This window comes from Cavia porcellus, unplaced genomic scaffold, assembly GCF_034190915.1.
Source record: "Cavia porcellus strain 051 isolate PalLab524CR breed Dunkin Hartley unplaced genomic scaffold, mCavPor4.1 scaffold_1, whole genome shotgun sequence".
Taxonomy (NCBI): Eukaryota; Metazoa; Chordata; class Mammalia; order Rodentia; family Caviidae; genus Cavia; species Cavia porcellus.
In genome coordinates, this window is record NW_026947484.1 from 116,585,034 (window position 1) to 116,597,121 (window position 12,088).

General features: G+C 37.2%; 1 protein-coding gene and 1 long non-coding RNA gene across 2 annotated transcripts in view; one reads left to right on the forward strand and one right to left on the reverse strand.

Annotated features, from left to right (window-relative positions):
- The window catches only part of Alg14 (ALG14 UDP-N-acetylglucosaminyltransferase subunit), a 92,169-nt gene that overhangs the window by 1,067 nt on the left and 79,014 nt on the right, over positions 1 to 12,088 (reverse strand). The window lies entirely within an intron of this gene.
- Positions 1 to 12,088, forward strand: part of LOC134477293 (uncharacterized) — a 49,787-nt gene that overhangs the window by 192 nt on the left and 37,507 nt on the right. Inside the window, exon 2 of the long non-coding RNA XR_010049237.1 lies at positions 1,002 to 1,264. This is a non-coding gene — a long non-coding RNA (uncharacterized LOC134477293). The remainder of the gene's footprint in view (positions 1 to 1,001; positions 1,265 to 12,088) is intronic.

Sequence of the window (12,088 nt, forward strand, 5' to 3'; positions counted from 1 at the left end):
TTCTGCTCACAGCTCTGTGATGGGGGGCAAGGTGTGTAATGTCTGACTTCCAGCACAGGAGTGCCTGGTGCTCATTCAGCACTCACTGGATGGACACGTCTTGCTCTTCTCTGACTACTCTGTAGATCTTGAATGTCATGTGAATATACAGAAAATATATGATCAACTAAAGATCATTCGGTTTCCTTTCCTATACTAGCTTGTTCTTGATGTAAGAGAAGATGTCTTTAAGTGACTGTCATGTAGGCTATTTTTATGGAATACAAAATCATTTGGGAGGTCATTATAACAAATGGGATATTTAAGAGGAGGTTATCATAGGAATGAGATTCCCCCTCAACAGGAGTTAATGAATGTGTGTGACACAAGTGTTTTAATTCTGATAATTTTTATAGAAAGCCACTAGTTAAAACAATTTGTGACTAACTTTATAAGAGAAATAAAACTTACAGAGCAACTGCAAAGAAATTTTATAAATCTTTGCAGAAAACAAGAGGAAGCATATTTCATAGGCTTGTTGGAAAGATAATTTATTACTGTTTTCGGAGGAGAAAGCATTTTATATAGTATCTTAATCACAAGTTCATGTTGACTGAAGTAGTAAAACCTAACAAAGCATTTTATTTCACAAACCACAAAAGATGTGCATGATTGTCTACATGTGCCTACCGGGCATGACCTACAATGTCACATGATTTTTCTGGCTCACACTCCGCATAACTTATCCGACATTACAGAATCTTAAGAGTGGGAAGGGTCTCCACATATACTTTTTAATCAACCTCTCTCTGACAGAGACCCATCTATCTCCACATGAACATGGTCAAGAGTGTAAAGGTTTGGTAACTCATTTGTTCCAGGCTCTCCTTTCTGGAGGCATGACTGCCTGTATTATCATTCACAAAGTTTAAGAAAGACTAATGTGTTTTAGGTAGCATCTTTTTTTTTGTCCTCCTGAAGCTCTCTACCTACAATCTAAACCGTTTTTCTGTCTTTCACAGAGAACTTCCATTCAGACATTCTCTTGAATTGCCAGCCCTTGAGCTGCTCTCCAGCCTGGTCTTCTTTAATTTCCATTAAGATGTCACTGTAACCTTTCTTAGTAGACAACCAAGGCAGTGTGAAAGAAGGAACATGGAGCTGAGTCAGGGCAATGGAACTGAACAAGCGGCAAACCAGCTCGGGTGACTTTGGACAAGAGCAGTAACGACAATCACCACCTCAGTCCTCCCATCACTGGTTATTAACACCTCACTATGTCCAGGTACGATGCTAAATATTTTATATGTATTCTATTTTAATTAATCTTCACATCAATCACTTGAGGCAAGTTTCATTATTACTCCTTTCAGATAAGGAAACTGAGGCACAGAGACATCAAACAAGTTGTCTGATCATGTGTTTATGTGAAGAAGTTATACTGCTTAAGGTTGCTTTGTCCCTATGTGACTTTAGTTATCCTATCTAAAATAAGGGGAGATTGGATTAATCGACTTCTGCAGCTTCAGGAGTCTGTGTTTCCATGATTTTAACTTGCCTCTAGCTTTGTTTCAAGCCCAAATTAAAAAGTTGCTCTGAATTTTCCAGGGCTTATCATTCAAAATATATTTTTTATACAAGGTGTTATTGAAGCTTTGGATTTGATAATGTGTTTTGCTGTTGTTGTGGGGCCTGTCCTATGAATCATACAATGTTTAGCATCCCTGACCTTTGTCTATTAAATTTTAGCAGTTAAAGCAATCAGGACTCCAAGCACTGCCAAATATCTCTGATTCACAACTATGATATTAATGCATTTCCTAATACTTGGATTATTCTATTTCTGTTGCTGTCAGTGCTGGAGAGTGAACGCAGGTCCTTGTGCATGCTAGGCCAGTGCTCTACCAATGAGCAACATCATTAGCTCTCAATCTTCCTTTCAGTGGTACAGAACAAAAGTTGCAGCAAAAGCAATGTAAAACCTATGTGTTACTTTTTACTCATTGCTGAGACAAAATACCTGATGCACCAAGTTGGGAAGGGAAAGTTTATTTCTTTTTTTTTTTACTTTTTCATTTTTATCGGTACCAGGGATCGAACTCACGACCGCCTGCTTGCAAGGCAGGTGCTTATGCCGCTGAGCTAAATCCCCAACCCCAAAAAGTTTATTTCTTACAGATTTTGGAAGTTTCAGTACATATCATTTGGCTCCAAGGCATGGTGACACGTTGGGGCCGCAGTTAATGGTGGCTGCAAATGGCAAGGCAGAAACCAGCAAAAGCAAGACATGCCTTCTTCCTGCCATTACATCACATACTGGCTCCACCCCTATGTGGGTGTAGCACTTGACACCATCAATCCAAGCACTGTACAATGAATCAATCACAAATACATAACGCAAACATATGAGGCCTGGGGGCCACTGACATAAACCATGACTACCTATTGCCCAGATTTTGAATGTCAAGCTATTTTCACATCTGCTGCCTTTCAAAAAATGTACATATCCACATGCATTCATTTCAACATCTGGCTGACCCTTTACATGCAAGCTGTACATACACTGATAGAGGTGTCTGTATGACTGGGTATTGGTGAGAGATGAATTAACAACCCACCACCGATACAAAGGTAAAGACTGCTCAGGTAAAAGTAGAAATTGAAGTATTTTGCTTGTTATATACTGGTGTAGGTAATTTGAGTACCTTACTACAAAAGTATCAGGTACAATAAAATCATAAATCAAGAATTAGAGCTGGCCATGGTAGTTCATACCTGTAATCCCAGCACTTAGGAGGCTGAGGCAGGAGGACTTCCACAAGTTCAACAAGGAAAACGGAGCTAGGTACATAGTGAGAACAAAACCAGCCTGAGCTACTTGGCAAGGTTCTGTCTCACAAACAAACAAATAAAAAAATAAAAATAACCAACACTGTAAAATTATTTTTTAATAAACAAAAGCAAGCTAATCTCATAGAAAACAACATTTAATTAAGCACAGGTTTTAACTTTGAATTGTAATAGCTTAGCAAAAAAAATTTTTTTAAATGTGGATTACGGAATTTTCATTATTTGAAGAAGCATACTAGAAAGACTAACCAAACATTTAATAATAATCATTGAAACAGTCTGGATAAAAAATGATATTAAACAATATGGAGCTGTCTTTTTAGTTTTCTAAAAAACAGACATATTCTTCATATTTTCGTTTCTGAAACTATAAATTCTCATTGAGAAGGCAGGAGTATCTCCCTGACCATCCTTCTCCCTCGCTACTTTATAAGGTCCCTCTAGTGAGATCCATTTCTAAGACGATCTATACTCCGGAATAAAGTAAGTTGAAAGAAAAAAGTATGTAAAGTAAGGAGCAAGGGAGTGAAAGAAGTGTGAATTTTTCTCGTCTGCTCTATGTAGAGCCAAAAGTTGCTCTAGACAGACTTGAACAGTTGTACGCTACCATTTATACTCACAAACACCTCCAGAGCTGGGTGCCATCATGACTGTAACTAAAGCTAGTGCTGCTTCTTTTTGTAAAACCATCTCACATCTGTTCACCTTTTCCTCAGAGGAACAATTATATATCCCTCAGTCTCAATTTAAGTGTTTGACTAGAGCTGACTCCACATCAAATACAAGGAGAAGACATATGACTCCAGTTTGATCAATCACAGCATCAAATTTCCCTGATGAAAGTCACTCATTCAGGGAATATTATACAACCCAGTCAGAAACCACAGGACTTTGTGGGACATTTGTTGGGGCTGCTGAGAGAGCAGTGCTTTTTCTACTGTTCTGCAATGCAGGAGGATGTGGACCTGGCACAGTTAACATCTCATTTGCCAGATGGTTGTAATTATAGCCACTTTTTCTTCTTTTTAAACACCTCACATCTGTTCATTTTTTTTCTCAGGGGAACCACTGTATCCCTTGCTAGAGAGCTAAAGAATGAGGCACTCAAAAAGCACAGCAGAGCTGAGAGACACAGACAGGGTAGATCCCAAAGGCAGCATTTAGGATCCATGAATCCAGTTTGACCTGAAGGAAATCAGATTTCTCTCTAGACTTGCCAGGTATATGATGGAATAAATCCCATCTTTGCTGAAGCCAGTTTGAATCTGGATTTCTGTTACTGTGAATAAAAAGCATACTAAGTGATACAGACTTTTATTTTGTCTACTCTCTGACTAGTCTCTGATCATCTGCAGCACCAACCAGTGGATGCTCAGTATGTACCTGCTAGATGAACTTTCAAAACAATAAATAAATTTCTCTAACAGCAAAGTTCAAGAGACTACCGATAATGTAAATCACAGATCTAAAAAAGATGAAAAAGGTCAGAGTTATAGAAATATAAAATCATGAGGGTAAATGAGCTAGATCAAGAACCAAGACCAGCGAGGCATGGTAGTGCATGCCTGTAATCACAGCACTTGGGAGGCTGAGGCAGGAGGACTGGTATGAGTTGGAAACCAGCCTGGGCTACGAAGTGAGCTCAAGGTCAGCCTGACCTGCATAGAGAGTCCCTGTCTCAAAAAGACAAAACAAAATAAATAAACCACCACCAACATCAGTTATACTAGGAATGTTGTTCTGTAGATTTGGGTCACCAAGGCCAAGTCCGGTGAATGAAACACAACATCTTGCATATGCATAGTGTGCTTAAATTGGAATAGTCTGAATTCAAGTCCTAATCCAGTAGGAACCCCCCACACAGAATTTGGGCAAGATATTTGGGGTTTTGGGTTTGTTGCTTGTCAAAGAAATCATGTATTTGAGGATGGTTCAACAGTGCTCATGCAAGTGAGACTGGAGGCCACAGAGAATTCAGAATTCGTATTCAACATCAGGACACTGGACAGAGAAGCAGAGTCCAACTTTGTGGCACTGGCCTGAAAACCAGATGTCTCACAACCTCTACCTGGAAAATATGGAGGCTGGCAAGAGGTTATGTATAAGAACAGAGCTTCAGGGAAGGTTTTATTGATATACTAGAGCCAGAAAGAAGCCCGAGAACTAAAGCCCACAGTTAAAACTGAGCTGATATAGGCAGCTCATATGCTCACAGGTCCTGTTAATTCTTTTATGTACAGCCTATTAACACCCCTACGTGGAAAGGTAAATGGTGGGGATGAGGAAATGTGTAATAATGGCATGTAGGCATAGTTAGGAGATACGGAAGAAGAAAAGCTTGGTTGTAACACTTAACAGGAAGCAAGATGATGTAAAATATTTAAAAAATGGTTAGAGAAATAAAAGGAAAACCACAAAATCACTTGCCTCTCCTCAAGAGTGTATCAAAGACGATGGAATGATTAATGCAACAAATAAGAAATCCTTAGATTTGGCCAATGAAAAGTAATGGAAACTTCAGGGAGTCCTTGGGCAAAAATAAGTGGCAGAAGGAGAGGGCACATGCTATGGAGAGGGAGGCTCAGGTGGTAGTGGGATGAGCCAAGCAAGGCTGGAAAAGTGTTTAGAGAATGGATGAGTAACCCACACATGAACATGAGGATCAGAGTAAGAGGAAGAGCAGAAAGGGTGAGGTCTTTTAACACTCAGTGAAAAGATTAAGAATTCAAAGTATTTGGTTTATAAGGTTGGTTTAGGAAAAAAATGGACTTTCTAATAACAATAAAGGATAACAATGATGGCAAGGTAGTATGCCATCAATGTGTTTTGTTTTAAATACAAATAACTTTTCAGCTCAGTGTGGAAAATAAATGTAAGCTCAAAGAAGTAATCCTTATTTAACCAATCTGTTAACATTTTGATGTATTCTTTTGAATTTCTATCTTCATATATAAATGCCAAAATAAATTTATACATGCACATATACATTAATGTGAAATCTTATTTATAAATACTGTAAAGTTCTTTTCTGTTATATTTTTGTTTGTTTTTGAAATACTTTTAGGGCTGTGAATGTGACTCGGTGGTAGAGTGTTAGCCTTGCAAAATAAAACAAAATTTTAAAAATCCTTGATTTTTAATGACTACTTATATTCAGTACTAGAGACATCTCCTAATTTAAGCATTCCCCTATTCATGCAAATAGTTATTATCAGAAATTACTGAAAATCTGGCCCCCTTTTATCTTTGCTGTTCTAAAGTAGGCTGTTGTGAACATCTCTATATAGAAATCTACGACCCCTAAAGGTTCTTTTTTGTGTTGAACTATGTTCCAGAGTTCTTGGTGAGTCAGAGGTTAGCAGAAATAGCTTTAGGCATTTAAGGAAACTATAGGCAGCTTAATAACACAATTGTTACGGATAAGCGATGGATGGTGTAGTGTTTTTAAAAAATTCTGTTTTCTTTTCACCCGGAATCTGAATGATTTCCCACTGGATAAATTCTAGCAGCAGGCAGATTCCATATCTCACAGCAGAAGTGAAATATACTTCTTGCCTCTTTTGCAGCTAGTGGCTGGGTCTGTGACTTGGCTAGATGCTTCTGCCAAAATGTGACCAAGAGCTAGTGATGTAGAGGAGCAGGACGGGAAGAGAATCCGTTACGGTAGCAAAGGTGCCACTGGTAGAGTCCAGCATTCAGCACTTGTAATGCGGGCTGCAGTGTCTACTGCCCAGCAGTGGTGGCAGCAGATGTCCCCTGAACTTGGTTCTGTGGCCCATGGAGATCTGGCCATGGTTCTAACTGCTCAGGTTCCACTTTGTGCCTCTATATTTTCTAAGCCTATTTCATTAGCATTCCTGGTAATTCTGAGAGTTCTCTATAGCTTTTTGCTAAATTCTTTTTCTGTTCCATGCAGCCAGAAACGAAAATAGTTCAGAACCCTAAAAAGTACACAGGAAATGAAAATTATAAGAGAGTGAATGCAGAGCCTAAGAAGGAATGGATCACACTGGAACAATCATAGGCTTTCCTCAGGTTGGGCTAAAAGCACTGGCCTGTACACATGCGGAGAAAATGAGACTGGGTAAATGTCCTAGAGTATGAAAAACACAAGCAAAAGGCTGTATCTGACTCGAGGTGGGCAAGAGCAGTGGGATAAAAGCTTCAGAAAGTGGACAGAGAAGCATGTGACTAAAAAAGAGCATGCAGTTGGTAGGCAGATGTTCTCTGCCACACAGCAGAGTGGAAGGCTCGGGGTGAAGCCTGAGGAAAGGCAGTGCCGAACACCAGCGACCGGTGCGGTGGACAGCAGGAAGGAAAGGACAGGCAGCATATGGGGTGATGTATGTGCTTGGCTCACGTATGGTATACTGCATTTCTTTTTTAATGTGTATTTAATGATTTGAGCAGCAGTAGTTAAACAGCAGCACTTATATATGAAGAACAACATGAAATAACCAAAAAATTCTAAACATTTAAATCACCAACCATAAATGAACCTCAGGGTCTCTTCCAATTTTATTACCAATAGTATTTTCAGAGTTGTCATCATTGCGTATTCAGCATTTTGAGGTCCACTTTTCCATTTATATAACCACTGCTATTCCATGTTTCTGCAGAGGTGTTAAGATGTTCCACTACACAAAAATGACACAGCCCATCTAGCCAGTCAATAACCCCAGAATTCATATTTGTAAGAAATGTATCATATTGAATTTTAAAACTAGATGAAGCTGACTACAAGAAAGAGAACTGTTGATTTTAAGTTAAAATTAAGCTAATGGTGAAAGTATATCTATTTCGATTACCCAAGCATAACTTAAAGCTTTTTAAAATTTAAGCCATATCAAAAAGTTTTAACTTTTCTTTCTAAGGCAGGGTTTTGCTATGCAGTTAAAGCAGTGTTAAATCTTAATCCTTCTGCTTCAGTTTCCTGAGTGCTGGGATTACAAGTGTGTTATAGTCTGCCTGGTTAGTAAGTTATAAATTGTTTGTTTTTATCTAGGTTAATGCATTAATATTTAAAAGATACTGACTTTATTGGTGATTCCCCAAATATCAGTTATTCGTATTTTGTTTGATAAAAACAAACAAACAAAAAAACAAAAAACTCAACCTGTTCACAATCTAATTAAATAAATAACTAGGAAGAACGGTAAACTTTGGTGTTACAGGATCTTGTTCTACTGCTAACCTCCCTAACCTGATATTCTATCATTAATTCTTTCTGTCCACACAGAACACCCTTGCTCACTGTATATTTATACAATAAATCAACAAACTGAACCAGCCACGAAAGGAGGAACATGATGTAGCAACGTGGATGGAACTGGAGGGCATTAAATCAAGAAAAATAAGCCAGGCACAGAAAGATAAATATGTATTCTCAGTCAGGTGTAGAAGCTAAAAATATTGGTCATATAACAGCGGGGAGTAGCACAGAGGCCACCAGAGGCTAGGAAGGGAACACTGGGAGGGCAAGTAGTGAGTTGGTAGATTGTGGATACTAAAGCACAGGGCAGAGGGAAGTAGTTATACAATGTCATATAGCATAAAACAACAAGTTTAGGCTACAACTATACATTTTAAAATAACTAAGAATTTAAAGGGTCTAAGCACATGAAAATGATACCATTTGATCATTAAACATATATAGATATATCCAATTAAAATATTGTACCCCCATAAATAAGTAAAATATATGATAACTTAATTTTTTTTTAAGAAGTTGAATAACATAGTACTTACGAGCTATGGTTTAATAATCTTGCTGACCTGGGATGACCACTTAATAGTAGTGTGGGCTCAAACAATTTACTTATCTATGCTATCTCAATTTCTCCATTTATAGAATCACTCTTTCAAGAAATACTTCATTAAGTAAAGATAATATCCCAGGTACTGTTCTGAACATTAGGGACATGTGTCTGTGAACAAAAGAACCTGCTTTCACAAATTTACATTTCAGATAGTAGATTTTAAAAAAAAAGACACACATACAAATATATATACTAATATAAAGTAGGTAGCAGTGTGAAAATCATGGCAAATTTTTAGAAGTCATTTTATGGAGGAATTTTTTGGGAATATATCTAATGATGAATTATTTTATGAGTTTTATTGTATTAAACAATGTGTACTTAACAGGAAAATAAAAATCAATAAAATAAAACATTAAAATTTTAATATGTAATGAGTGTGGAAAATAAGCATCAACATTTTCAACATCAACTGTTCACGGGCTTACAAGATTTTAAAAAATAACAGCAGAAATAAATTCCTATGTGAACTACAATGAAAATACAAATACAATTCTACCACAGAAATAATCTCTGCTTTAATTATCACACTGAAGTCAGTCTTCACACATGACAACAGCATGGTTCTTGCACAAATATTGCTTCCACTGATAGAAAGTGTGCTTAGCCTCCATCTTCTGTTGAACAGGCCACACTAGTTCCTTTCTTTATCTTCTTCATTTGTCAGGGACTTCCTATTATATTGTACAATGTCCACTCAGAAGAAACATTAAATATCAATGAAATAAAATATCAAACATATACTGAGTGTGTAGAATAAACAACATTTCTATGTCAACTGTTTGCTTACTAAATCTAAAAACAGTAGAAATAAACTGTTATGTGAACTACAAGGAAAATATGAATAAAACTCTAACACTAAAGTAATCTTTACTTCAATTACCACACCTAAGGCAGATTTCTTAGGAGGATCTTGTGCAATTTCACATCTGTGTTCACCAGTCTGTAAAGGGATTTTTTTGAGTGCTTTGGGCAGATACATTTGTTCTTCCTCTGTTATAATTGATCATTTATCAATTCCATTCCCAATCCTCTAAGGAAGCTTCTCTGTGATATTTTATGCTTGTTATTTTCACTGAACTATGAAACTATTTATGCTTGACATGTTTAGGATCAAGTAAAACACAACCACTGGTCAACACATTATGTTTCCAGTGACATCATAGTTGCTGCATAACTCACCAGCAATATCTATTCCACTTCTCATTTTGTTGTAAAATATAGCCATTTCTGGCTTCATTTGTGTTGAGGATTCAGTATCAATCTTCGTTTGTTTGTTTGTTTGAAGACAGGATCTCCTTATGCATTCCAGGATAGCACTGGACTCACTGTGTACCACGGGTTGACCTTGAACTGACAGTATCCTCCTGCCTCCACCTCCTGAGTGCTGGGATGTGCCACCACACTTGGCCTCACTACCAATCTTATCATCATAGTGCAGTGTTGACAGTGTCAATACTACTTTGCTCTTCTTTGCCTTATAGGAGGCCAATGTTATGTCTTTCTGAAATCCAAAGATTGTACTATACATTTTTCTATTATAAACTTGCAATCTTTTTGCAGAAATCTCAGCTTTGTTCTTATAAATAGATCTGGTGCTGGTCAACTGGTATTCTTTTAGTAAATGTAACATCAATGGGTAACTAGTGAACCAACTGTGGAATGTGACATTTAAGTTACTTTTTGAAACAGATGCAACAAGTCTGTTTACAAAGTTATATGGTTTATTACTGCAAAAAGAAAGACCTGGTGGCTAAGTTCCAGGATAAATTTCTAAATTCAAGTTATAAAATGTTTTCATATCATTCAGGACACATAGTCTTACACCATATTTGGAAGATTTACTTGGCATATGTTGCTGAAAGCTTTAACAACAACAAAATGAAGCCAGTTATCTGTCAATTGTCATGTATTCAGACAGTATATAAATTGCTTGACAGTTTAAAACAAAACTTTCTACAAACAAACAAACAGCAGCCAAACTGCTGGTTTTTTTCTTTCTGGGTCAAAACATAGGCAATTTTGAAGGGAACCAAATCTCTTGAGTGTCATTATTCTAAATACCTCAATGCTACATTTGTCACTTCTCCATAAATCCTTTAGATTCTGATGATTAGAATGATAAAGTCCTGTTATAAAGGCTTTTAGTTCATACAGTGAACTATCACAATAAATATATTTTGAGCACTACTACAGATACATATAGAATGTTTTCTTGTATTTCACTATTGTGTATTTCAAAATATCTTGTAGCATATTATCTGTTAACATGCTGTTCAATGGGTTGCACCACTGGCAAAAACCTTACATTTTCTTACCTAGTTCTAACATTGGCTCATTCAGGTATATGTGACCATTCTGTAGCATTCTGACTAGTCAAATATTTATTTACATTGGTGCTCTTTCCTTGTCTCAATCAAAGTCTTCATTCTGTACTTCTCTGCTATATCTCTGTTAAATCTGTACATACTGCTGACTTCTTTGGTTTACATGACCTAAGTCATCATGCTTAGTTGAGTCTCCTGATGATTCACTTTCAACCTCTTCCCAAAGTTGTAAATTCAGATTTTCATTCAACTCTGTATTGAATTGGGCTAATTCTACAGGAAAAATCAAATGAAAACATTTAATAAAAACTATAAATATACAAAAAAGTAACAGGGCACATAATATGGGTAAAATTTATCCATTTGCCCTTTTACACACATACATACCTCTTGCCATTTGTTGTATCAAGTGGATAGATACAAAATTATTTCCTGTAGTTCCCAGTGCAGCTAGGGAGACTCACACCTGGCTACTGTTGTGCTAAAGTATATATTTTCATTAGAAAAGTATGGTATAAGCATCTCTGAGGAAGCATAAGGAACCTATAGTGGAAAAGGGTGATAAGGAGGACAAAAGTCCTCCCAGGGAAGTGACTTATAAGCAAATATCTGATGAAGCAGTACAGTACTCTAAGTAGGACCAGACACTGATTAGGGCAAGAAGCAGGAAAGAGGCTAAGGGGTGGAGAATGGCAATTCAGCCAGAAGCAAACAGAACCTGGAAACCAGTATCTGCTTGAGTGGTGCAGCAGAGACTAAACAACATTGTGAAGCATTTAAAACAGTGCCTACCTCTGTGATGGCAACCCTTTTAGAGCTTTCAATGATACGAACAGCCCACTGCAGCACAAATGACAAGGGTTCACTGCCAAGTGTAAATAAATATTATTATATCCCATTCAAAAGTAAAATAGCGTGCTAGTGCCACTTTTTAAACTATTAGAGTATTATACAGAACAAGGGCGAAGTCTCAGGGAATACAGAGTGTTTATGAGCTCTGCCAATCCTTAAGGCTTGTTACTTTGCCGCAGGTATAACACTGGTCTGGCATGATTTATTCTACTCTTCTAAAGATACTTGATAAGAACAGTCCATCCATTTCGGTCTCTTTAT